The 27,829-nt window shown below is 41.5% G+C and overlaps 1 long non-coding RNA gene across 1 annotated transcript in view; it reads left to right on the plus strand.

The window, feature by feature from the left end:
• Positions 1–8,919: 8,919 nt before the first annotated feature.
• The window catches only part of LOC118146766 (uncharacterized), a 37,115-nt gene continuing 18,205 nt past the window's right edge, over positions 8,920–27,829 (plus strand). The window contains exons 1-5 of the long non-coding RNA XR_004732708.3: positions 8,920–10,874; positions 11,281–11,346; positions 22,151–22,247; positions 25,440–25,604; positions 27,201–27,373. This is a non-coding gene — a long non-coding RNA (uncharacterized LOC118146766). The remainder of the gene's footprint in view (positions 10,875–11,280; positions 11,347–22,150; positions 22,248–25,439; positions 25,605–27,200; positions 27,374–27,829) is intronic.

Consider the following 27,829-nt stretch of genomic DNA (forward strand, 5'->3'; position numbering starts at 1 on the left):
TTTGGGGAAATGTTCTTTTTTGCTTCTTTAAGCAATTATAATAGTACCTTTAAAAATCAAAACAAATGACACAACACCCTGCCTGCCTCCATTAAAAGACCAACCGCAAGCCCGACTTTGAAAGAGTTGGCCAGAGTGGTGGCATGAGGTGGTGAGAAAATCAGATGACACTGTCTCACCTCTGCACGTGTCTGTGAAGATCTGGTGTGTGTACTTCATTGACCTGTGGTCTTCATTAAGGGGCTTTGAGCAGGGGAGGAGGAAATAAACTTTTTGAAGCAATTTCAAAAGCCATTCGCATTCCCACTTATTTCTCATCAAGGCAAAGAGACCATGAAGTTGGTTATTGTCCTAAAATGCAAATGCTGATCTCCAAATCACTGCTTTATTCTGCCTGGTATGTACCTTTGTGCTCTTTTCATCAAACCTAATGTTAAAAATAACATCTGTTGACTTGGAAAATGAAAAATAAATCCCATTTTAATCACTTCTAGGTATTGGAGAGGATGTCTTATGTTGGGGATATGGACTTTTTGAAACAAGGTCACCGGCTACTGCCTCTTCAACACAGATGAGCATGCTGCCTGGCGGAGATTTAGAATTGTGATGGTGTGTAAATCTCAAAGACATAAAAGCATCGTGGGGGTTGGGGGAGCTATATCCTTACCGTCCCTTCGCTTTCACTCCAGCTCCCTGTTTGGAATGTGAAACATGTCTTAAAGACCACCAGGCTGGCTGAATAGTAGAAATGAGAGGTTTATTGGCCATATCAGTTTGAAAACTGGGAAAAGACAGTCTCTGAGGTGTGCCGAAGGTGCTCTCTCTTCAAAGAGGGAAGGGCAGGTTGGATTTTATGCCTCACAATAGGGTCATACATATTCAGCAGCAGGTTTGGAGGAAAAGCTATCTATATGTATGTGGGAAGCCAAGCGCATGTGTAACAGGTAAATATAGGCATAATATACACCCCACGTTCATTTTAGGGCAAGGTGTTAGCATTAAAATGAGGTGTAACTTGACTCTTTATGTTAAAAGATCAACTATAGGACACTAACTTTGTGCACAGTCTGTATCAGCTGCTGAAACTGGATAGAGCTCTTCAATTTCTTACCAGGAAAGGGTTCATAAGGCTGGTCTTCTTTCCAATCAGCATTGTGGTGGGCCAGGTCGTATTGATAATTCAGAGTTAGGAAGGGTCTGACAATTTGTAGTTCTTATTGTTAGGGAGTTTAGCAAGAAAGGTTTTTCTTGTAGCCATAGGAATTTAGGGGCCATGCTAGTCAAGCCCTGAACCCTCAACAGCAGATAACTTTTGTTCCCTTAACCTCAGGGTCCATCTTACTTAATTAAAGAGTATCTATTTCAGTCTCTCCGATCACAAACTCAAATATGAATCCCTCTTTGTCTTCTGGATGTGGGGGCTTTGCATCTGGTCATATTCCATGTGTTGTCTTGTGGATGTGGGGGCTTTGCATCTGGTCATATTCCCTGTGTTGTCTTGTGGATGTGGGGGCTTTGCATCTGGTCATATTCCCTGTGTTGTCTTGTGGATGTGGGGGCTTTGCATCTGGTCATATTCCCTGTGTTGTCTTGTGGATGTGGGGGCTTTGCATCTGGTCATATTCCCTGTGTTGTCTTGTGGATGTGGGGGCTTTGCATCTGGTCGTATTCCCTGTGTTGCACAGCTAAGAACATTAACACCAGTGGGACTATAGAGATACTTGATAAATCATAGGTGGAAACTAAAATCTAGAACAAGTTACATTTTATAAGGAATAGATAGTATATGGATACAACAAGCAACTCTAAATATCTCATTTCTAGATCAATTCTATTTCACAGAACTGTGAGATCCATCAATGAGACTGCTCAATCACTGTCAATTTTTATTGATAAATTATAAGCAATAGGAAATATCATGGGCAGGTATACATCTTTCTTATATTAGCAGAGAAGAGTGAGTTCTGTATGCTGTAGACTAGTGAGCTTGATATCAATTCTGGGCATATTTTTAGAGTAAATTGGAAGGGAAGCAGCAATTATTAGAAGTCAGTGTGAGTTCCCAAAAAGAAACCAATTCAGACTCTATTTATTTCCTATTTTATAAGACTAACCTGTAGATAAGAAAAATACAGGAGACAAAATATCAGGGCCATAACAAGGGGTTTGGCAAGGTCTTTAATGAAGTATGTCTGGCAAAATGCAGAAATATGGTCTGGACATGAGTAGAGTTGGTGGGTGTGAAACCACTTGAACGACACTAATTAAAGGATATCTATCAACTTGGAAGAGCACCTCTATGGTCCTGCTCCAAAGACCGCTTTTCGGCCCCATCCATTCAACATTTCAATTAATAACTTGATGGAAGCTACAGAAGACAAGTTTATAAAAAATTGGTATGCCATAGAGCTGGGAGAAAATGATTGCACTAAATTACAGAATCAGGATTCAAAAAAAAAGTCTCAGGCAGAGAAATGGGGCAAATTAATGTGGAATGCGAGAGGGTGTGATGTCTTACACTTCAGTTACAAAAAATAAAATTATACAAGATCAGGATAGGACACTGTGTCACATAAAATAGCAAGCATGTGGGAAAGAGCCTCCAACTGAAATCCACAGCAAGCGCGATGAAAGTCAACAGATGGCAGCTCCAGTGGCGCAATCGATTAGCGCGGTACTTATACGGCAGTACAAGCAGAAAGTCAACAGATGATGCAGCCACCAAAAACACTGGTGCCATCTTGGCTTACATTGAGGGACTTATTGCTTCTAAACCAAGGAAGGTGGGTTGCAGTGCCCTTGACACCAAGACTAAACCTGGGTAAATTGAAAAAAAAAACAGAGCATGTGCAAAAGCACCCAGGGCACCCCCAAAAATGGGAGCAATTAAAAAGAAATATGGAAAATGTATGACCTGGAAATGGTTAACCCATGCAGACCCAGGGAAAACTGGTCTTCAATGTTAAAATGAGTCTTGTGAGAGGGACATGAGAACTGTCCTATAGCAATCTAAAGGGTTTAACTAGAATTAGTTATTAGAACTTACAAGAAATAAGATGGCAGCTCAACAGAAAGGAGCATTTCCAATATTCCAGACTCTCCATGAGAAACAAGTTGTCAGCCAGTGGAGCAGTTCAAGCATGCTTTGGAATCCTCAGGTGGAAATACTGAGAACTGAGTGAAGGCTTTGGGTAAGTAGTTGGATTACTATGATGATAGACAATATTATTACAAATATTTATTGAACCTGGCCCTGTGCTAATCACTTGGCATGAATTTTTTACATAATCTTTTTGCATAAATCTATGATGTAGCTCTATTATTTACCCCATTTTAAGGAGAGGAAAAACCTGTGTCAGGCTCCCTGTCTTCAGATATTCTGCAGCATTTTAACCCACCTCAACAGCTTCTGTTTTGAACTACAGAAGTCAGAGCTCTGACCCACCAATTTTGGCAGCTTCAGATTGGAGAAGCAATGATTCCACTCACAAGAACAGGACATGTGTGTGTCACCCAGGAAGAACTGGCAATAAAAATAGCACCTTTCACTCTGCGTTGGAATCACATGGATTTTAAAATCCAAATGCTTGGGTCCCACCCAAGATACTCTGATTAAATTGGTCTGAACTGTGGTTGGGGTGAGCTCTGTTACCCAGACTGGAGTGGAGTGGTGCCATTATAGATCACAGCTCACACAACCTTAAACTCCTGGACTCAAGAAATCCTCCCATCTCAGCCTCCCAAGTAGCTGGGACCACAGGTGCACACCACCACACCCAGATAATTGTTAAATTTTTTTAGAGATGCCATCTCACTATGTTGCCCAGGCTGGTCTTGAACTCCAGACCTCAAGCAATCCTTCCACCTTGAGCTCCCAAAGCAATGGGATGATGTATGAGCCTCTGCATCTGGCTTCCCTGGAAATGTTAAAAGATCCCCAGGTCATTCTAACATGCAGCCAGGATTGAAAATCATTCCCTAGAGCTTGGCACCTCACCCTGCTGCTGCTGCATTTCTGGGAGCTTGTGGGAAAAGAAGAACTTACAACCCTCCCCAGACCTAGTGAGTCAGATAGATTCTGCATTTTAACTTGATCTCTAGGTGATGTGTGTGCACATTCAAGTGTGAGAATCCCTGCTTTAAAGCGTTCCCAAGGTGTGCTCCCTGAAGCAACAGTAGCAGTGTCTCCTGAGAACTGGTTAGAAATACTATGCAGCCATAGAAAAGAATGAGATCATGTCCTTTGCAGAAACCTGGCTGGAACTGGAGGCCATTATCCTTAGCAAACCAACACAGGAATAGAAAACCAAACACTGCATATTCTCATTTAAAGGTGGGACCTAATGATGAGAACACATGGACACAAAGAAGGGAACAAGACACTGGGGCCTCCCTGAGGGTAAAGGGTGGGAGGAGGGAGAGACTCAGAAAAAATAAATATTGGGTACCAGGCTTAGTACCTGCATAATGAAATGATCTGTACAGCAAGCTCCTGAGACACGAGTTCACCTATATAACAAACCTGTACATGTACCCCTGAACCTAAAAGTTTTTTTAAAAAAATAAGAAAAAGAAATGCACTTTTCTGCCCTATCCCAACCTACTGAATCATGAACTCTGGGGATGGAGCCCAGCCATCTGTGCTTGATCAAGCAAGCCCTACAGGTAATCACAATGCCCAGAAAGTTTGAGATGCAGTGTTCAGAGAGACTTCCATGGCTATGGAAGCACTTCATGCTCACAATGGGCAACTGTTCCTCTGTTCCACCCCTCACCCCCTCCACTGAGCCAAGGGGTGAATGACCAGGCATCCATCTTGAAAACCCAAGTGTCAAGAAGAAGCAAAAACACTGAACTTAATCCTCCCTCCTTTTAACTTAAAGAGCTAGTCATGGCGTGAAGGCAGTTGGAAAAGACTTGGGTGGGTAGTGAACTGAGAAGTCACTATTTGCAAGAGTTGAAACTCAGAGGGAATAATACTTTTAAATAGCATGAACTTACCACAAAAAGTCTTGTGCTTGGTGCAGTGCTGCCCATTGTCACTTGCATCTCTTAGCTGTCCTTGGGAAGAAGGGAGACCAGGCTAACCCGCTGTGTAATGAAATGTAAACTGGAGAGTGCTACTGAGATGGCCAGAGGGCTTCCCTGCATGTAGGAGTGAGGGAGAAGACCCAGCCCACTCTTCCTTTCTAGAAGTAGGTCTCCCTCCAGCTTACCCCACAGACTTTGAGGCACCTGACTTGGCTGGCCCTCCTGAAATGGAGCACAATGCACGTTCCCACTCATGCTTTGAAGACAACCTGTTCCTCCTTTCTCGGCAACCTTCCCTGGCTATTTAGAGTTAATTCTCTGCTAAGCACACTGTGTACAGAACTCTGGCCCCACTGTTACAGTTTGCAAGAGGCACTCATGGTCTGGAAGAGGAACACCGGGCAACGCTTACCTGGCAGTCTCCTGGGAATACAACTGTGATCAAATACAGGATAGCCAGTTACACTTGAATTTCAGATAAAAAGAACAGATAGTTTTTAAAATTATTATTACACTTTAAGTTCTGGGGTACATGTGCAGATCATGTAGGATTGTTACACACGTGCCATGGTGGTTTGCTGCATCCATCCACCCATGACCTACATGAGGTATTTCTCCTAATGTTGTCCTTCTCCAATCCCCCCACCCCTTCTGTGCCCCCTCCCCTAGCTCTCCCACCCCCCATAACAGGACCCAGTTTGTGATGTTCCCCTCCCTGTGTCCATGTAGAACAGATACTTTTTTAGCCTAAGTATGCCCCATGCAATGTTTGAAACATCCTTATGAAAAAAAAAGTACTCATTGTTTTTCTGGAATTCAAATGTAACTGAGGATCCCATGTTCTATCTGGCAGCTCTACCCAGGAGGCCTTCTAGGGTGGCATTTCCCTTTCTGAGGCAGAAAGGGGATATTGGCAATACCTTTGGGTTACTCAGACTTACAGGGGTGTTGGGGCTCAGAAAATGACACCCTAAAAATATGGCGCTTTGACACGCTGAGTACTTTGAACTAAGGGGATTGGAAGGCCTCAGAAGCAGCCTCAAACAAGCTCTGTCTTATCCCCTGCCCTGCTGTCTCTCACCCTGACGCTCCCCCAGACTGCGTCATAGAAACCAGAATTCCAGATCGCCCCATTTCCGCCCCTACAGAGCTTCTTCGCACTGACTAAACTCAGAAGGGATTGAAGTGTAAAGCTAAATGCCAGTAATAGATATAAAACCATCACGTGACCTGGAACACAGGTATCGTGGTAACAAACATTTTCTCATGTAGGCAGATACACAGTGGAAGTCAAATTAGAACTAGAACAAGGATTTTGGAGTCCAGAGAAGCTGTCTATAACTCACGACTCTGCCACTTACGGACTAAGGTATCTTGGGCAAGTACCTAATCTGTACCTGTTTCACGTTTAAAAATGAGAACACCTAGCTCATAGGGTTGTTATGAGGCTTAAGTGAGGCAGTGCATACAAAGCAGCCCAGCACGCGGCCCTGAGCAAGCCCTTGCTATAATAATAATAAACGGTATCAACTAACATTACCTTATCGACGTCATTCATTCCATTGATGGTCATTGTCAGCTGGATTTTTCCTGCTTCTGGCCCAGAAAGAATTATGCTGTTAGCACATACCTGGGCTCATGCACTATGTGTTGATTTTGTAATTTAACTCAGCAGAGTTTTGGAGAAGGCCACGTTGCTAACCCTTATCTTTCACATAGAGGTAAACATTATTGTCTATCATGCATATTGTCTATTTTCATTATGATCTTGATCCTCTAGAAAATCATTGTCCAGTATGGTAGCCACTAACCACATGTGGCAATTTAAATTGAAGTCAGTTAAATTAATTTCTGTGATTCCTATTCAGTGATTGTATCAGCAAGGGGTATTACATTTTGTTTAAGCTTTTTATACACCAGTGGAGATACTTATGTGATTTTCCCCTAGCTTTACTGACATAGTGTATTACAGGGACACATTTTCTAATTTTTAACCATTTTCTATTTCTAGTCATACCTATGTCAAAAGACATAATTACAACAAATGTCGTTTAAAAATCTGATTGATTTTTGTTGGCCATTTTAGAATCAGGCAGCATTTCTTTCTGTAGAATGAGCACTCAAATGGGCATGACAAAACGATTTGTTTTTGGAAGGTGGGAACAAGGAAACAGAAAAAAGTGGATTGGTTACCAACAGGTTGCTTCAGGTTATTTTTCATGTAAGGGTTAAAGCAGAAGAAACTTCCTTCCTTATGACACTGTCTGAGGTTGGCTGGGCCCTCTCTGATTGGTTGCTGTGAATCTCCTGTTTTCAGGAAATGCAGTTCTGTTTGTGGGTCTACCTGATTCCTTCAAATTTCAGTCTGTGGCACTTATCATGAGTGACTCCGTTTTGGTTTGGTTTGTTGGGGCATAAAGCAAGAGCTCAGTCTCAGACACTGGCTTCCCATAGTTTTGTTTAACACCCAGAAGAAATAATCTAGTTGGTCATTATTCATTATTTTAAATTGTGCTGTTAGCTTCTCTTTGCTAATTTTTTGACTTTTGCATCAATAATTATAAGTAAAATTGGTCTGACTCTTTATTTGTATTTATTCGTTAGTGTTATCCTTGCTTCATAAGAAGAATTTGGAAGTTCTTGGTCTATATTTCAGGAAGTTAGAATTATCTAGACTTTGAAGAACTCTCTTTGCTGGGTACAGTAGTTCTTTGCAGAGCTGATCTTTAATAGCATCCTCTACCTTTATGGAAATTGGTCGAATATGGTGCTTCAATGTCTGCTAGGGTCAACTTTGATTAATAGTATTTTCCTAAGAAATTATATACTCCATCTACATTTTGAAGTTTATTTTACATAAAGTTGTGCAAAGTAAGCCCTCATGGTGTTTTTTCAATACTCTGTGTTTCAAGGACTAGTATTGGGGCTCAGAAGATGATATGACGAAGTGTGGCTCTTAGAAGCAGCCTCAGAAACAAGGTCTCTCTAAACTCCTGTCCTCCTGGCTCTCACCGCTCGTTCTCCCCTAAACTGAACCATAGAAATCAGAATTCTTCTTCCCCAGGTTGGGTCATAGAAACCAGAATTCCTCTTGCCCAAAGCAAGCCAAAAATCCTAGCAGTATTACTTTACCCTTGCCCTACCTTTCCATAAAGAAATTCTCTGACCTACTTTATCTGACAATAGATCATAAGACCCTCATTACAGAAGGGGTCCTGGCCTACATCCAGGAGGAAGAAATGCTACCCAGAGAGTCAAAGAAGAATCCGGACAGGGCTGGCTGCGTTTTCCCCATCAATCTACTATTATTAGATCATACCCTTTTTGGCCAATCACACGGCTAGCTTTCATTGAACCGAAGTATAAAAATAGACCAGCTTTCTCTGGGTCTTGGGTCTTTATTTCTAAAGTCTCTTGTGTCACCCAAAATTTTAATTAAATAAATTTGTTACACTTTTTTCCTTTAACCTGTCTTTTGTTATAGACATGTTGGCCATGACTTTATGATGAGCTAGGAAAGGTATCACGTTTCGGCCCCGTACTAGTTCCCCCAATGACATTTCTTATTTTATGCATTTGTGGGTCTGTCAGGTTTTTCATAGTTAAGTTAGATTCTGGTTTGTGTATTTCTCCGTTTTTTTCAAAGGACTTTCATTTTGATGTAGGTTTTTCTATTAATTTCTGTTTTAATCTGTGTTATTTTTTGATTTGTGCTTTCTTTATATAGGAGTTTCTTTTTCTTGCTTTTTGAATTGGAAGTTTAATTCCTTTACCTTTATTCTCTGATATTTAATATTATTTATTATTAAGCACTTAATAATAAATATTATATAATGCATTATTTAATATTAATATTATATCACTTTTAAGCATTTAATAATAAATATTGACTTTTTCTCTGAAAATTTATTTAATAGGCGAGTCAATCCTGTTTTAACTGTGAAGTATAGTGATATGTTTTCATTCCTGTAATTGAAATAAAAAATTTGCAATTAAGAATTCCATTTCTGCTTTAACCCAAGCTTGTTTGTTAGAGATATTTTTCATTTCTAAGTTGAAGGGCCTTGTTAAATGTTTGTTATTGTGGGAGACCAGAATATACCACCCCAAAATATGACACTGGGAGACCAGAATATTCCACCCCAAAATAAGTCTCTTTAGCATAATGAATATTTTGAGCTGATTATTTTGAGAAACTGCAGACAGGAAATGCTCCAAAAACAGGGTAGAAGTTACCCTTCTGTAGAGGAAATTTACATGTACAAAGGAAACCTTCATTTGTAAGAGTGTCTTCCTCTGTACACAGAAGAGGAGAATCACTAGAGAGTCTTCTCAATGGAGAAAGCATGGACTTGATCTGCATAGCATACCTTACCCTTGTTTACCAAACTTGTCCTGGGCACTTCCCCATAATGGCCTTCCCCACGCTGGTCTTTTTTCACCCAACAGACTTAAGTATTAACCTGAATTCACAGTGATATGATTTGACTTTGTGTCCCCACCCAAATCTCACCTAGAATTGTAATCTCATATGTTATGGGAGAGACCTAGTGGGAGGTACTGAATCATGAGGGAAGTTTCTCCTCATGCTGTTCTCGTGATAGTGAGTGAGTTCTAATTCAATGAGGGGCTTCCCCCTTCGCTCAGCACTTCTCTGTCCTGCCACCAGGTGAAGAAGGATATGTTTGCTTCCCCTACCACCATGAGTGTAAGTTTCCTGAGGCCTCCCCAGACAAGTGGAACTGTGAGTCAATTAAATTATTGACTCACACTCTTTCCTTTATAAATTACCCAGTCTCAGGTATGTCTTTATTAGCAACATGAGAACAGACTAATACAACCACCACTTTGAGATTTACCCATTTTTCTGGGTATTTCCTGTGAACCCAAAAAGTATCTGAGACAGGTCTCAATCAATTTAGAAAGTTTGGTTTGCCAAGATTAAGAACACACCCATGACACAGCCTCAGCAGGTCCTGATGACATGTATTGAAGGTGATCAGGGCAGGGCTTGGTTTTACACATTTTAGAGAGACATGAGACATCAGTCAATATGTGTAAGATGTACATTGGTTTGGTTCAGAAAGGCAAGGCAGCTCAGCTCAAAGCAGGGGCTTCTAGATCAGAGGCAGATAGGAGACAAACAGTCGCTTTCTTGTGAGTCTTTGATCAACCTTTCACTGAATACACAATTTACATGTGAGAGGAGTGTAGAAGAATAGTCACTTATGTCTTAGTCTGCCTCAATGAATCTGCATTTCTTCATAAACAATAGGGTTGAGGAAGCAATCAGATATGCATTTGTCTCAGGTGAGCAGCGGGATGATTTTGAGTTCTGTCCTTTGTCCTACACCTGTGAAGATAAGCTGTCAATTATGCTGCCAAAGTGAAATTTAGCAAAAGTGTTTAGGGGAATTACTTTGTGGGTAAATTATGAAGGAGGTATGTAGCTTATCTTTGTAGCTATCTTATTTTGGAATAGAATAGGAGCCAGGTTTGTCTGATAAAATTCCAAGCTTGACTTTTCCCTTTGGTTTAGCAATTTGGGAGTCCCAAGATTTGTTTTTCTTTCATAGTCTCATGTTTACATGAGGTATATATGCTAATTAATTTGTTTGTTTCCTCTTAATCTCTCTTTTATTATAGGGGTCCGTTCCAAGTAGGAACTATTAAAGGTAGAGAGAAAATTATCTTTTCCTCCTCTGCAGTATTAATTTCTTATTGGATTGTGTTGTGATCAGAGAAGGTTGTTTATATTGTATCTATTTCATAGATTACTGATGTCCCTTTATAACACAGTATGGATGATCTTCATGAATGTTCTGTGTGCTCCTGAAGAGAAGGTATGTTCTATAATATTAAGGTGTGAAGTTTGACATGTGCCTTAGTGATTGTGGGCTCTTTTTGTTTTTTAAGTCTGTAAATATTTAAGTATTTTCCATTAGCTTGTTCTACCTTGGACTGAGAGTTGCACATTCAAATTTCCTATCATTTCTGTGCTTCTGTCAACTATTAGTTTAGTTTCTGCTTCAATAAGGTAGTTGCTATTTTATTGGTGTATGGATAATGAAAACTATTAAATCTTCATTCTGAAGTTTGAACTTTATCATTTTTAATTGTTTAATCGTTTTCCCCTGATTCTACTGTTCTCTATAGAAATCATAACACTTCTAATTTAATGTTTATATTTGTTTGGGTTACCTTTGCCTAGACCTTTATTTTTAACCTTTCCAAATAACTTTGTTATAGGTGTGTCTCTTGTGTGCATCATAGAATTGGGTTTATGAGGCACTCTTGAAAACGTTCTTTTAATAGGTGAGTCAACTCCATTTATACTTCTTGATGTGACTGGTATATTTGGTCTCAAATCTATAATCTTTTCTAATGTTACCCTTAATATGTGTGTGACATTATGTATTTACTGTATTTTTCTCTATATGTGATTTGTTTCCTTGGATTATTTCTATACTTTTTAGAAATTAAAAAATAAATTGGCAAGTGGTACCGGTAAAAGAAAAAATAAATAAATATATTTTTAAAGATGGGTCTTGCTGTGTTGCTCAGGCTGGTCTCCAAGTCCTGGCCTCAAGTGATCCTCCTGCCTCAGCCTCCCTGGTTACTGGGATTACAGAGGCGAGCTCCCACACCTGGCTTTTTACATTCTTTAATTGTTTTATTAAATTGAGATGAAATTCACATAACATAAACTTGACCATCTTAGGAGAGTGATGTCAGCAAGGTGACACAGTAGGAGACACTAGCCTTCATCCCCTCAATAAAAGCAACAATTAAGCAGCAATCCACAAATTAAAAAAAGCCTTCAGAGGGCTCAAGGGTCCAATTAAGAATCTGCCCAGCAACAGTGGAGCAATGAATGGAGAATGACCCCCACTGAAAGATGGTTGGAGAAACCGCCTATCTGTGGCAAGTTGAGATGGCTAGAAACAAAGAAATTGGGAATGGCCATCATTCAGCCATGCAGTGGGTTCTGTCACAGTCCCCAGTGGGCTGCTCTGCAGAGGACAGCAGAAGCTTCTGCCACTGATGTAACCAACAGCTATCACTGCCATGAACCCCTCAGAAAGGAAGATGCTGCTCTTCACCTTCCCATAGAAATTAGACACTATTGTGCCATTGAGGACCAGGACTGCTACTCACCCCTCCAACCCTCTACCCATCCCAGACTCCAGATGGGTAGACACCATGTTCCAGACCCCACTTCCACCGTGCTCCACACCCCACTACGTGCACACCATGCTCCAGACCCCACTTCTACCACTGCACCGTGAACTCCTATGCCTCACACATAAGAGACAACACCACAGCAAGCACGCCCCAGTCCCTGGAGCCCCTGGCCCCAAGGCAGCTCTGTGAACACCTGCACCACAGACACTGGAGCCACCGCTCCAAAAGACATGTTCCTGGAGAAATAGTAGCCCTGCTCATACCTGTACTCCAGAGCCCAACTCCACAGCCACTGTAAGAGCACCCACATCTTGCTTGCCATTGCCATTGTGGCAGTGAGGGCTCCTGTACCCCAGATGCCAGTGCCCCCGCCACCCCAAAGCTTGGAGCTGTGGTCCCTCCACACATCTGCACTCAAGATTCCAGCTCCACAGCCATTCTACAGCCACCACTCATTTGCACCAGTGCCACTGCTGCTGCCATAAAAAGATTTTCCTCCAGGAGCAGGAAGAAGACAAGGATGCCCCCTCTCACTACTTCCATACAACAAAGTAGTGGAAGTCCTAGCCAGAGCAACCTGAGAAGATAAAGAAATAAAGTAGATCCAAATAGGAAAGGAAGAATTTAAATTTTCATTTTTTTGCAAATGATATGATCTTAGGTATAGTAAACCCTAAAGACCATCATAAAACTGTTAGAATTAATAAATAAATTCAGTAAAGTTACAGGATGCAAAAGCAACATACAAAAAATCAGTTCTGTTTCTATTCATTAAAAACAAAACAAACTAACTGGGCCAGGCACAGTGGCTCACACCTGTAATCCTAGCACTTTGGGAGGCCGAGGTGAGTGGATCTCCTAAGGTTGGGAGTTTGAGACCAGCCTCACCAATGTGGCGAAACCCTGTATCTACTAAAAATACAAAATTAGCCAGGCATGGTGGTGCATGTTTGTTATCTCCACTACTCAGGAGGCTGAGGCAGGAAAATCACTTGAACCTGGGAGGTGGAAGTTGCAGTGAGCTGAGATCATGCCATTGCACTCCAGCCTGGGTAATGAGAACAAAACTCTTTCTCAAAGAAAAAAAAACTATCTGAAAAATAAATTAAGAAAACTATCCCATTTACAATAGCATGAAAAAGAATAAAATACTTAGGAACCAATTAAACCAAGGAAGTGAAAGATAGATACACTAAAACCTATAAAACACTAGTGAAAGGAATAGAAAAAGACACAAATAAATGGAAGTACACCCTGTGTTCATGGATCAGAATTATAAATATTATCAAAATGCCCATAATACCAAAGCAATCTACAGATTCAATGCAATCCATATCAAAATTCCAAAAGGCCCCAAATAACACTCTGAATAAGAACACATCTGGAAGCATCACATTTTCTGATTTCAAATTATATTACAAAGCAAGAGTCATGAAAACAGTATGACAACTGCCGTAAAAATGAGCCACATAGACCACTGGAACAGAATAGAAACACCAGAAGTGAACCCACACATATAACCAATTCTTAACGTCGGCATCAAGAAAACACAATGGAGAAAAAGGATAGTCTCTTCCAACTGATGCTGGGAAAACTGGATATCCACATGCAAAAGAAAAAAAAGAAAGAAACTGGATCCTTACCTTACACCACACACAGAAATTAACTCAAAATGGATGAAAGACTTTCAGTGTAAGAATGTGAACTTCATCAAACTAAAAATGTATGCACAGAAAAGGAAACAAACAATCAACAAAATGAAAAGGCAATATTTCTTCCATGGAATGGAAGAAAGTCACAAATAGTGTATATAATAAAGAGTTAATATTGAAAATTCATACAACTCAGTAGCATGCAAACAAATACACAATTAAAAAATGAGCAAAAGACTTGAATAAACATCTCTTCAAAGTATATATATAAATGGCCAAGAGGTAGGTGAAAATGTGCTCAATATTAGTAATCATCAGGAAAATGCACTTCACAACCACAATGAGATATAATCTCACTCCAGTTATAACGGCTATTATCAAAATGTCAAAAGGTAAAAGTGTTGACGAAGATGTGGAGAAAAGGAATCCTTTATACATTGTCATGGAAAATACTACAGAAGTTTCTCAAAAATGAAAAACAGAATTACCATTTGATCCAGGAATCCCACTACAGAGTATCTAACCAAAGGAAATGAAATCAGTTTGTTAAAGAGTTACCTGTACTCCCATGTTCACTGTGCCATTATTCACAGTAGCTAAGAGATGTAATCAACCTAGGGATCCCTGGATAAAGAAATTGTGATGTTTACAGACAGGCATACACACACACACACACACACACACACACACACACAACACACAGGAATATTAAACTTTAAAAAAAGCGGGGGTGGGGGGCCGAGTACAGTGACTCATGTCTGCAATCCCAGCACTTTGGGAGACTGAGGGGGATAGATCACTTGAGGTCAGGAGTTCGAGACCAGCCTGACCAACATGGTGAAACACCGTCTCTACAAAAAATATAAAAATTAGCCAAGCGTAGTGGCGCATACCTATAATCCCAGCCACTCAGAGGCTGAGGCACAAGAATCACTTGAACCCAGGAGGTGGAAGTTGCAGTGAGACAAGATCGTGCCACTGCACTCCAGCCTGGGCAACAGAGTGAGACTCCATCTGAAAACAAGAAAAAGGAATCCTGCCATTTGCAACAATGTGCATAAACCTGGAGGATATTATTCTAAGTGAAATAAGCCAGATACAGAAAGACAAATACACATGATCTCACTTTTATGTGGAATATAGTAATGTAGAACTCATGTACCTATTAAGCAGTCGACCCGCATTTTCTTCTGCTCCAGTCTGCAATGTCTCTGCAGATCTTCCATTGCTTTTCTGAGTGTGTGGTAAAATATACATAACACAAATTTTGCCATTTTAACTGGTTAAGTGTACAATTCAGTGGCATTAATTACATTTGCAATGTTGTGCAGCCATCACTATTACTTCCCAATCTTTTTCAGAATCCGAAACAGAGACGCCATACCCATTAGGCAATACTTGCCCATTCTCTCCTCCCCTCAGTTCCCGGTAACGTCTGTTCTACTTTCCTTCTCTATTGATTTTCCTATTCTAGATACTTCTGGAAGTAGGATCAGACAATATATGTCCCTCTTGTCTGGCTTATATCATTTTGCACAGTGTCTTCAAGGTTGATCCATGTGTAGCCTGTATCAGAATTTCATTCCTTTTTATGGTGAAATACACCATATGTATACACCATATGTTTTTCAGCATTCATCTGTTGATGGATACTTGAGATGTTTCCACTTTGGGGCTACTGTGAATAATGCTGCTATGAACATTCTCATACAAGTATCAGTTTGAGTCCCAGTTTTCAGTTATTTTGGGTATATATCTAAAAGTAGAATTGCTGGATCATGTGGTCATTCTATGTTTAACTTTTTAAGTAACTGCCAGACTGTTTTATACAATGGCTGCACCATTTTACACTCCCCCCAGCAATGTATGAGGCTTCCAGTTTCTCCACATTCTTGCCAACACTTGTTATTTTCTGTGTTCTTCATTACGGCTGTCCTAGTAGGTGTGAGGTGTAGTCTCATTAGAGTTTTGATTTGAATTTCTCTAAGAACTAATAATGTTGAGCATCTTTTCATGTGCTTATTGGCCATTTCTATAAGTTCTTTGGAGAAATTTCTATTCAAATCTTTTATTTTGTTGTTTGTGTTTTTGTTGTTGATTTCTAGGAATTCTTTATATATTCTGAGTATTAAACTTTTATCCCTAATAGATATATAATTTGCAAAAAAAAAAAATTTCTCCTATTCAGTGGGTTGTCTTTTCACTCTCTGGAAAATGCCTATTTGTTTTTATATTTATGGCATTTTTTATTTTATTCTACTATTCTTTATAAAGATAAGTTACCCTTCCCCTTCCTTACTTGCACATATTCTATGTGATTTGTCAGCTGTAAGTCGTATCTTTTAACTCCATTTTCTGTTTGGCAATTACTAAACTTACTTTACACCTCCTTTTTTCTCTCTCTCCTCCCAGGTTTTCAGTTTTGTTGTTTCTTTGAATATATAAAGGTTTTATATGTTTCCTCCATTCTTGTCTTTACACTTGTGTTAGTCTTTAAAGATTAGTAAGTCGGTGCTCACTAAGAGATGTTTTGTTCACGTTTCCATGATCTTCTCTTATTTGGAAAAAGTTCAAGTAGATTTCTTAGGTGAGGCTCCTGAATGTTGTACTTATGTCTTGCATTTTCGGAACTTTTTCTATACCTTTGATATTGGAAGGACAGTTTGGCTGAATATAAAATCCTTGGCCCACATTTTCTTGAATTGAAAAATAAAATGCTCAACTTTTGTTTTGCTTTGGATGTTGCTATCAGGACATCTAATGCCAAACTGATTTCCCCTTTTATAACAGCTTGGCTTTTAACCATGAGAACAAAAGGGTTTTTTCTCCCTTATCAAATCTGATTATTTTACCGAGATATCTCATGATTGGCTATTCTAGTTCAATATTTCCAGGTCCACAGTAGATCCTTTAAATATGTATAGTTAGTTCTTTAATTTATGAAATATTTGTTTGTATCATATTTAAATATTAGTGCTGTTCTTTTTCCATTTCCTGAAACTTCTGTTATGTGTATGTTGAGTCTCTTTTGCTGACCTTCTATAGCTATCTTAATTTCTCTTGGACCCCTTCAACTCTTTCTTTATTTTCTTTGTTTTCACTATATTTATGCCTCTATTCAGTGTTCCTTATATTTTTAATCAATATTTTTTATTGTAATCTAAACTTTTAAGATAATTTTCCTTTTTTCCCCTTAGTTTGGCCGACCCTTATTTCACAACTGTTTTTTGTTTTCCCAATTTCTTGGAACATCTTGAGATGACTTTCATATCTTCAAATGTTCATTCAAGTATAGTTATGATATTTGATGCTGGTCAAAAGGTGAGTTTTCCCTGCTTTTTTAAAAGGAGAGGGAGGAGGACTAGAAAACCTCAGTCAGATTCTCACTCTGTGTTTTCTTTTTACAGTAACTTTGTATGTACATCAGCTGTAATTTTCTCTTATTTGAAATACATTATGTTATTTTCATAGATGAGTAACAACAAGTGATTATTTTAAAGATGTAAGGACTTTGCATGGCTTACTAGGTTTTTTTCTGTTTGTTTGGTTTTCTTGAGACAGAATCTCACTCTGTTGTTGCCCAGGCTGGAGTGCAGTGGTGTGATCTCGGCTCACTGCAACCTCCACCTCCAGGGTTCAAGCAGTTCTCCTGCCTCAGCCTCCTGAGTAGCTGAGATTATAGGCGTGCACTACCACACCCGGCTAATTTTTGTATTTTTGGTAGAGACAGGGTTTCACCATGTTGGCCAGGCTGGTCTCAAGCTCCTGACCTCAGGTGATCCACCTGCTTCAGCCTCTCAAAGTGCTGAGATTACAGGTGTGAGCCACGACACCAGGCTACTTTTGTCTTAAGACAAGGGTGTGCAGAACTTGCTTCCCCGTGTCATTTTTAGTACCAAGTGAGTTAATGCATATAGAACTCCTAGCACATAGCAAGTGCTCAGCAAATTTCCTTGTTACTGTTGTTGTTGTTCTGTTCATATTTTTAGTCTTCCCTACATTGGATGCTGTCACAGGATCCTCATGCATCAGAGGTCCCCTGGCAGGGGGAGCTCATTTGAGTTTCAGTTCTAGATTCTCTCTTAGTAGCACATACACAAGCACTATTTCACTTCCCAGTTCAAGTTTGATGAGCAGTCATTTTTACCATTTCTAGAAATCCTTTTTGTAATGTTCTGATCTTTTCCCACTGAAAATAAATGCTTCTTCAAAAGCAATTAATCAGAGAAGCAGATGGTGCAGTAATGGTTATAAATGCCTTGTGGGTCCCAGCAGGAGGGCTGGGATGGTGGCTCCGCCTCTCACTCAGCCTGCGCTGCCTGCATGCGGTCGCTGTGCCGTTTGGTATTTTATAAGATTCATTCTTCCAAACGGAGCTGCTTTTCCTTTCTTCTGCTTTGCATTTTTCATTCGCCTTTTCCTGATATCTCATTCTTTTCTTGCACTTTCTCCCTCTCTCTCCCTGTTGTTACCCTCTACCCTGTCTTGCACCCTTGACCACAAATAGTTGTGTGTAATTTAAATGGATAGTGTCTGTTTACAATATCTCTCTTCCCAGATTGGAGTTAATATATGTCCCTCATTCAGTTTCTTCTGTTTTCCAGCTTCACTTACTAAACCATCACTGTCTCAGGTATGGACTGTATAACGGGTAATGCATTCTGGCCAAATGACCTCACTTAGGATGAGGCACTGAGGAAAAATTGATCCTTAGATCTCAAGCCTTTAATGAACAATGTTTATTCTTGTATCACCCCTCAAGCATCATGGCCTATGCTATGCAAGGGGCAGTTGTGGCAGCACAGAAATGAAGAATGCTCAAGCATTATTGCTTAACAGCACACAAAAGTCATTCCAGTCCAGCTTCCTACTTTTGCACAGGAACTGTTCTCCATATCTCTATTTCTCCAGTTCTCAAGAGAGTGCCTACTATACAGAGTTGCTGGGCAATGTGGTAGGCTGAATAATGGTCCCCAAAGATATTCAGGTTCTAATCCCTAGAACCTGTGAACATTATCTCATATGGCAAAAGGGATTTGCAATTGTGACTAAAATTATGGATCCTGAGATGGGAGGGTAATCCATGATTAGTTGGGTGGGCCAAATATAAATTCAAGGATTCTTATGAGACAGAAGCAGGAGCTCAGAGAGGAAGTAGGACATGTAATAATTAAAGCAGAGGTTGGAATGAGGAAGGGGTCAGAGCCAAGGAATTCAGGTGGCCTCTAGAAGCCAGAAAAGGCATGAAACAGATTCTGCTGTTGAAACTGATTGAGACTGATTTGGGACTTCTAGTTCCCAGAACAGCAAGACAATAAATATGTGTTGTTTTAAGCCACTGTGTTGGTGGTAACTTGTTAAGCAACAATAGGAAATGAATACAGGCAACAGTACTTACCTCTTTACAAGGTTTATTTGCTCTTCACTTAACTCTTTTTTTCATAGAGACAGAGTCTCCCTCTGTTGCCCAGGCTGGTCTTGAACACCAGGCCTCAAATGATCCTCCTGCCTTTATTTCCCAAAATGTGGGGATTACAAGTGTAAGTCACTGTGCCCAGACTTCACTTAACATTTAACTCCAGACATACGGGATTTGCTCAAGTTTGCAAAGATGGTTAGGGACAAAGTGGTCATTAGAACTAGGGAGACCATATGTATCAGTTAGCTTCTGATAAATAAATAACAAATGACCTCAATCTGACTGGTTTAAAACAATAAAAATGTCCTTAGCTAACAATTCAATGGATTATAAATTGAAGCTAGGTTCTCCTGGATATTTATATGCTATTGACTTAGTTCATCTAGGCATCTGCAATAAGTAACCAGGTCATCTGGGGGTTGGGTGGCCTGTGCTGGCCTCGGCTAGTAGGATTTGTTCGCACTCCACATGGTCCCTCAGGCTCCAGCAGGCCTGCTCAGGCATGTTCACATGACAGCTGGGCAGACTTCCAAGAGAAACAGTAAAAACAAGCAAGGTATGTGGCAGCCTTGGCTAGGAACTGGCATATCACATCCACTATGGGGTTTTTTGTCATTATTTTTTTTTCTTTGTTTTTTAGACAGAGTCTCACTCTGTTACCCAGGTTGGAGTGCAGTGGCATGATCTTGGCTCACTGCAACCTCCACCCCCCAAGTTCAAGTGATTCTCCTGCCTCAGCCTCCCAAGTAGCTGGGATTACAGGCATGTACCACTACGCCTGGCTAATTTTTGTATTTTTAGTAGAGATGAGGTATCGGCATATGGCCAGGCTGGTCTCAAACGCCTGGGCTTAAAGTGATCCACTTGTCTTAGCCTCCCAAAGTGCTGGGATCACAGGTGTGAGCCACCACACCTGGCCACTTCCACTTAGTTTTATTGGTCAACATTAAGTCATAAGATAAGTCTAGATTCAAGGCAAAGGAAAAAGATCCCACCTTTTGATGAAGAAGCTGAGAAGTCTCATTGGAGAAGATGTTGATTCAGGGAGAAGGAGCCGTGTTTGTGATATTTCCCGTCACATGATTTACTTCTTAAATTGGTTCACTTTTGAGAATGAAAGGTAATGTAATTTTTTAGAATTACATCAAGTCAACAGATAGAAACTAGGATTGTCCCAGGTATTAGGGTATTAGGACCCAAGTCTCCTGACTCTCCGCCCAAGGCTCTTTCTACTTCCCCACACTGAATTATGATGCTACATTTTTTCTTTTTTCTTTTTTTTGAGATTGAGTTTCGCTCTTGTTACCCAGGCTGGAGTGCAATGGCGCAATCTCGGCTCACCACAACCTCTGCCTCCTGGGTTCAGGCAATTCTCCTGCCTCAGCCTCCTGAGTAGCTGGGACTACAGGCACGTGCCACCTTGCCCAGCTAATTTTTTGTATTTTTAGTAGAGATGGGGTTTCACCATGTTGACCAGGATGGTCTCCATCTCTTGACCTCAGGATCAACCTGCCTCGGCCTCCCAAAGTGCTGGGATTACAGGCGTGAGCCACCGTGCCCCGCCCCCCCCCCTTTTTTTTTTTTTTTGTTGTGGAGTCTCACTCTGTCACCAGGCTGGAGTGCAGTGGCACGATCTGGGCTCACTGCAACCTCCGCCTCCCAGGTTCAAGCTATTCTTCTGCCTCAGCCTCCCAAGTAGCTGGGACTACAGGCACACGCCACCACGCCCAGCTAATTTTTATATTTTTAGTAGAGATGGGATTTCACCATGTTGACCAGGATGGTCTCGATCTCTTGACCTTGTGATCCACCCACCTTGGCATCCCACAGTACTGGGATTACAGGCCTAAATCACTGCACCCAGCCAATGCTACTTTTATGACACTGGAAAGACACCACAAAAACTCGCAGAAGATAGAGCTCAAATCTGGGTTCAAACCAATGATTAGCATAAATAATATTCCTGGTGCACATAAATACCCATAAATTATTTGTTTTCCCAATTTTCTCTGTAACCCAAGTATCTTCTTTAAAACCCTGCCCTCAGGGCTTTTGCCCGTCTGAACAGTTATCACATGTACCACTGTCAACAAAGATAGATGATGCTCTAAGTTTGGCTAAGTTTGGTGCTAGCTGTATGGAATTGCGTGTGTGTGTGTGTGTGTGTGTGTGTGTGTGTGTGTGTGTGTTCTATGTGAACATGCATTTTATAAATATATACATAAAATGAAAATAATTTCCAGAGCTCCCAGCTGAAGCCTTTCATCTAAGAGTGTATGGATGGAGTTCACCTCTGTGACTTTAAACCTTGTCATAGATTTCTGTTGACCTGAACTGCAGGGCATCTGGCCTCCTTTTCCAATTTTGCCAAGCCTCCTAAAAGCTTATTTCAAAAGCTTATTGTATAGTTTGGTTTATAAAAAGCACTTTCCTTCAAATAATACAGTGTTTTTGAAACAGAGAATTTCTCCATAAACTTTAGAAACTTTTGTACTATGGTTTAAAGTCATAAGCTAGGGCGTTTTGGAACTTATTTGAAAACCTAGAAATCCTAATGTATGTGTGGTAGCTTTTTAATAACATCCCAGCAGGCAGGCCCATGGGCGTTTTCTCTGTTCTTGGAGAGACCACTTAGTTGAGAGTAGCTAATATATTTGGTTTCACCACTTGCATTTTAACATCCCCAGATCAAATCTCCATTTGATCAGTTTCCCCATTGATGCAGTCTAGAGGCCTCTGCTTAACTTTGCAGTCCCTCTAGAACCAGGCCTTCCTTACATGTCCCGCCGTATCCTTGCAGCTCTGAGATACATCATCTGCCAGCCCGTGAGGTTCATTCTCCTGCTTTCCCCTAAACATGCAGGTCCTGAGAAACACATCTCATCCCTCCTCCAGTGGTGGAAGAAAGAGAAGAGTGCAGGTGACAGTGACAGGGGAGACTGCTGCTACACCATCACCAGGTGGGATGGGGCCGGACAGCCTGTGTCTTCACACACAAGTGCCTGTTGTCTCCGTTCAGGTGGCTAGCATGCGAGGCCACATGCTCTGCAGTAAGAGAGGGACTGACCTGTCCTCTTGGTTAGACTGCGCGCTAACCATCTGCAAGGCTGTGCACATCCTAAATTACATCTTTGGTTCATCAGCTCTCTCCTTACCCTTGATCCCACCCCTTGCTGCTGCCAATTACAAGCATGAGTGTCCTGCCTACTCCCCAGTCTCTTATTTTTGCACTCTTTAAAGTATAATTTATATTCAAATAATATTCACATCATAAGTGTACAGCTCCATAAATTTTTATGGTCTGAACGCATCCATGTAATCAGCATCCAAAAGGAGGCAGAATATTCCCCGCACCCCCAACTCTCACCACGGCACTTCCTTCTATTCCCTCATTTCCAACAGTAAATACTATCCTGACTTCAAATACTAAAGATGAGTTTGCCTGTTTGCAAACCTCATAATGGGAAATCACACAGTGAATACTTTTCCGTGCCTGGTTTCTTTCTCTTTTTTTGAGTGAGGGTGTCACTGTCACCTGGGGTGGAGAGCCGTGGTGTGATCTTGGCTCATTGCAGTCTCGACTTTCTGGGCTTAAGCAATCCTCCCACCTCAGCCTCCCAAGTAGCTGGGACCATGGGGGCATGCCACAGCACCCAGCTAATTTTTAGAAATATTTTTGTAGAAATGGGATCTATGTTGCCCAAACTCTTGGGCTCAAGCAATCCCTCCCACGTGGGTCTCCCAAAGTGTGGGGATTACAGGCGTGAGCCGCCACACCTGATCAGGCTTCCTTCGCTCAATATTATGTTGTTGAGCCTCAGCCATGTTGCTGTACGTAGTGGCAGGTTATTCACCTTTTTTACTTCATAATATTCTTCTGTTTAAAGATGCCATGATGCATTTACCTGCTTTGTTGTTGGGCATTTCCAGATTGGGTTTTTTTAAGTAGTGCTGCTATGAGCATTCTTATATTTCTGGTGAACCTATCTATCCCTTTTTGTTGGGTGTGTGTCTAGGAGTCAAATTTCTAGGGCCGTGTGGCCTAGGCCTATCAGTTTTAATAGATACTGCCGAATAGTTTCCTAGGATGGAAACTATTACACACAGCAGTGAGTGAGCTTCCTGTTTGCTCCACATCCTCGTTAATAATATTTTCTATCTTTTCACTTTAACCATTTGGTGGAAGTGTAGTAGTATGGCAATTGTTTCCATTTTAATTTCCCTGTTGACTAACGAAATTCCAAGAATTGGATCTTTTTCTGTTTTTGTTTTTCGAGACAGGGTCTCACTTTGTTGCCCAGGCTGAAGCTCAGTAGTGCAACCACAGCTCACTGTAGCCTTGAAGTCTTGGGTTCAAGTGACCCTCCCACCTCAGACTTCCGAGTAGCTGAAATTACAGGCATGCACCATCACACCTGGCTAATTTTTTTTATTTTTTGTAGAGATGGTGTCTCACTCTGTTGCCCAGGATGGACTCAAACTCTTGGGCCCAAGCAATTCTCCCACCTTGGCCTCCCACAGTGCTGGGATTACAGCTATGAGCCACCCCACCTGGCCAGGATCGGGTGTTGTAAGCCCACAGCTCAGTGCTCTAGGGGATCCCATGGAGACCCAGCTAGTTTTCCACAGAGGCCTGGCCTTTGCCTACTGTTTGTTGAGTATGGGGCTTCCCACCCAGGCAGCCTCGTGGGAGTGGAGGGGCTAGGTTCTGGGGATAGCACATTTACAGCTGATGGAGTCAATTCTCAAAATAGTCAAAAATTCATGGCTGTCATGAAAATTTAAACATTCTTCCTCAGCTCTCTGGAACTTTGATCAAAGATGCTGATGTTTGACTGATGTGCTTGGTGCAGGGTTGTTCACCACTGGGAGAAAGAGCTTATGAGCAACGAATTTGCCAAGAAAAAGCTGGGCATTGGGCTGTGGTTGGAGAAACCCATACTCACATTGCACACCTCAGGCAGCCCTGAATCATCTGGCCCTTCCTGGCAGGCCACTGTTCCTGTGGCCTTTGGGTGGGAGGCCCATGCAAGACCCAAAGGTGCTTCCAGGGAGCCTAGCCACCCCAGTGCAATTCTCCTCTCAAGTTTCTTACCATCCATGAGAGTCCTGTAGACTCAGAGCCTCTCTTATTTGAAAGAATTAGAAGTCTCTCTGTGGAAACATACAAGCTTTTATTTATTTGTTTGTTTGTTTGTTTATATTCATTTATTTATTTATTTTGAGACGGAGTCTTGCTCTGTCACCCAGGCTGGAGTGCAGTGGCACAAACTTGGCTTACTGGAACCTCCACCTGTTGGGGTCAAGTGATTCTCCTGCCTCAGCCTCCCAAGTAGCTGGGATTATAGGCGCCTGCCACCATATCTGGCTGATTTTTGTATTTTTAGTAGAGACGGGGTTTCACCATGTTAGCCAGGCTGGTTTCAAATTCCTAACCTCAGGTGATCATCCTGCCTTGGCCTCCCAAAGTGCTGGGATTACAGATGTGAGCCATCTCACCTGGCCCCAACATACAAGCTTTATCATTAGACTTTTGTCTAACAAGACTTTCCTGCTACGTGGTCTCTGATGAGTTTCCTGACCCGCTTCTTCACTTTGAAGAGAAAGGTGCAAAGTTCAGAGAAATGACACACAGTCTTCTCAATCACCCCATGTGGTAGGTACAACTACCATAAGTACCTGTTGGGTAGACCTTCATTGCAGTAATTGTTATTCCAACGAGGTGACCTTTGCTCAGAACTGTGATGTTCCATCCTCCTTCCTGTGAGGATGGATAAACAAGCTGAATGATCTTCTTTTCAATAGAAACTTGAACTGCTAAGATTATTTTTCTTGGATAGGCTAAAATAGATTAAAAAATGGTCTTTCTTTTCCACCTCTGACCTCAGTTTCCAAAAAGATTGTTCTGGAGAGTGAATCTTAGCTGGATTTTCATTTCTTTTCTTCATTGTCTTTTGTTTTTGGAGACAGGTTCTTGATCCGTCACCCAGACTGGAGTGCAGTTTTGCAATCACAGCCCACAATGCCTGGACCGCTCAGGCTCAGGCAACCTTCTCACCTCAGCCTCCAGAGTAGCTGGGACTACAGGTATCCCAGCACCACTGCACTCAGCTAATTAAAAATTTTTTTCTTTCTTTTTTCTTTTTTTGTAGAAACAGGACGTCACAAACTGATCTCCTGGTCCCAATCTCTTAGACTCCAGTGATTCTCTGACCTTGGCCTCCTAAAGTGCTGGGATTACAGGCGTGAGCCACCAACCTGGCAGGATGTTTAATTTCTGTATGTCCACGGGCAAGCATCTGCCTTCTCCTTACTAGGTAATAACTTTTTGTCTAGAAGTAGAGGAGCCATATCTATCCCTGTTTGATGTTCTATTCGGCCGTTCTACTTTAAAGTTCCTTCCCCTCTTTTCTTGACCGGCCCTTGTTCTGTTCACCAATCCAAGCTGAGCTCTTTATTGCCTAGAAAACCCCATAGACCATCCTGTCCCTGGACTACAGCAACTTACAATTTAGATGAAACAATTTAGTTGGCAGTGACCCCTGTCCTAAATACTCTTTGCTTCCTAGGTGTTTGTCTTTGTATTCAGCCTACAATACGGGTATAAACTCTTTGAGGGCTAGCGAGACTGGCTCAGCCGTTTACCTATCAGATCCCAGATGAGGCGCTCAGTGCTTGGTTACTGATTATTTCAATTGTGTTCTCAATCAGGTAAATTAAAGCTTTTAGTGGTTTTAATGCTTGCACCCTTTGGTAAGGTCATTTTTGTGTGTACTGCTGCTTTTTCCCCCCAAATAAGATCTTTTTTTTAGGAGGGTATTGGGGAAAGTGGTGCCACATTTGGAGAGGGGGGACTTCTGCAGCAGTGGTTAGATGTTATCTGTATTTTCCCTTTTATTATTGGCATAATTCTGATCCCCCCACTTTTTTTTTTTTTTTTTTTTTGAGACAGAGTTTTGCTATTGTTACTCAGACTGGAGTGCAATGGCGCGATCTCGGCTCACCGCAACCTCCGCCTCCTTCCCCCATATTATTTTCTGGACAGCTCCTTCCATGTTGATGGTGAGAATTCCTTAAGGCAGAACTTCATAGCTGCATTGCTGATCTTCAGCTCTTGTGGTGTGGGTTCCTGGGAATAGCACATTTACTCCTAAGGAGTCAGTTCTCAAATTTGTCAAAAATTTATGGCTATATTGAAAATTTAAACACTCTTCCCTGGCTCTCCAGTGCTTTAATCAAAGATGCTAATATTTAACTGATGTGGTAGGTACAGGGTTGTTCACCATCAGGATAAAGTGCTTTTGAGCAGTGAATTTGCCAAGATGCAGGAAAGGAGGAGGAAGAAAGGTAAAGTCTATATCATCCCAATTTCAGCATCAGCCCCTGAACAGCTGAGAGTTAACTGCCTTCACTCTGTATTTTCCCCTTTCTTGCAGTAGTTTTGTCATTTTTCAAAGGCGTGACCCCCCGGTTGGGCCCACACTGATTGAGAACATGTCTGTCTCCCTTACAAGAAAGAGGACACGGTGCCAGGGCCTCGTGACGCCCCCAGTTTCCACCCCCCACTTCCAGGCTGGTTTCATTTCTCTTCTCTTTGCCCTTTGGCTTTTCTCTTCTTCAGAAATTTCAATTTTCCTTGCACCGAACGTATTAAAATTTAACAGTCCCAGAATCTCTGTCTGCAACACGTGATAGCTTTCCCGATAACTACATTTTCCTCTGTCATTGACGAGGCCACTTTCAAATCACCTTGAACCATGAACAATTCTCACATAATGGTTATTTGATTCTGTTTGCACACTAAAATTTTTGTTCTTTTGTCTCCCTGAGTCTGCTTTCTTTGGCCTACTACTAAAAATATTATAATATGGGAAATAATAGTAACATAGGACCTTTTAAATTTTCTCCTCTAGGAAGAGGCCAGTGCTGGAGAGTGAATACTTGATAACTCATATCCCCCCGTCCCCATCCCATGCCGTCCCATCTCTCTCAGCTCCTCACCAAGTGGCTTCCAAGGATGGAGGATGAAGATGAGAAGGCTGCATCTCTGGCTTCTGCTTTGCTGAGTGGGCTATGGCAGTCAGAGGTGATCTGGGGAACTGTGTGAGGGTAGAAGGGAAGAAATATGGGATAGGTTTTGCTGGAAGGGGTCTTCAGAAAATGAGAGAGATGTTGAAAGAAAGGTTGTGTGAGATTTTGCTATCCAGGGTGTGATTTCCTGATTTCCACCCCACCCCACCCCTGCCAAATCTCTTATTTATTTATTGAGATGGAGTCTTGCTCTGTTGCCCAGGCCAGAGTGCAGTGACATGATGTCGGCTCACTGCAACCTCTACCTCCCAGGTTCAAGCGATTCTTCTGCCTCAGCCTCCCTAGTAGCTGGGATTGCAAGCACCTGCCACCACACCTGGCTAATTTTTGTATTTTTAGTAGAGACGGGGTTTTACCATGTTGGTTAGGCTGGTCTTGTACTCCTGACCTCAGGTGATCTGCCCTCCTTGGCCTCCTAAAGTGCTGAGATTATAGGCATAAGCCACCGTGC

Source organism: Callithrix jacchus, chromosome 13 (assembly GCF_049354715.1).
Source record: "Callithrix jacchus isolate 240 chromosome 13, calJac240_pri, whole genome shotgun sequence".
Lineage (NCBI taxonomy): Eukaryota > Metazoa > Chordata > Mammalia > Primates > Cebidae > Callithrix > Callithrix jacchus.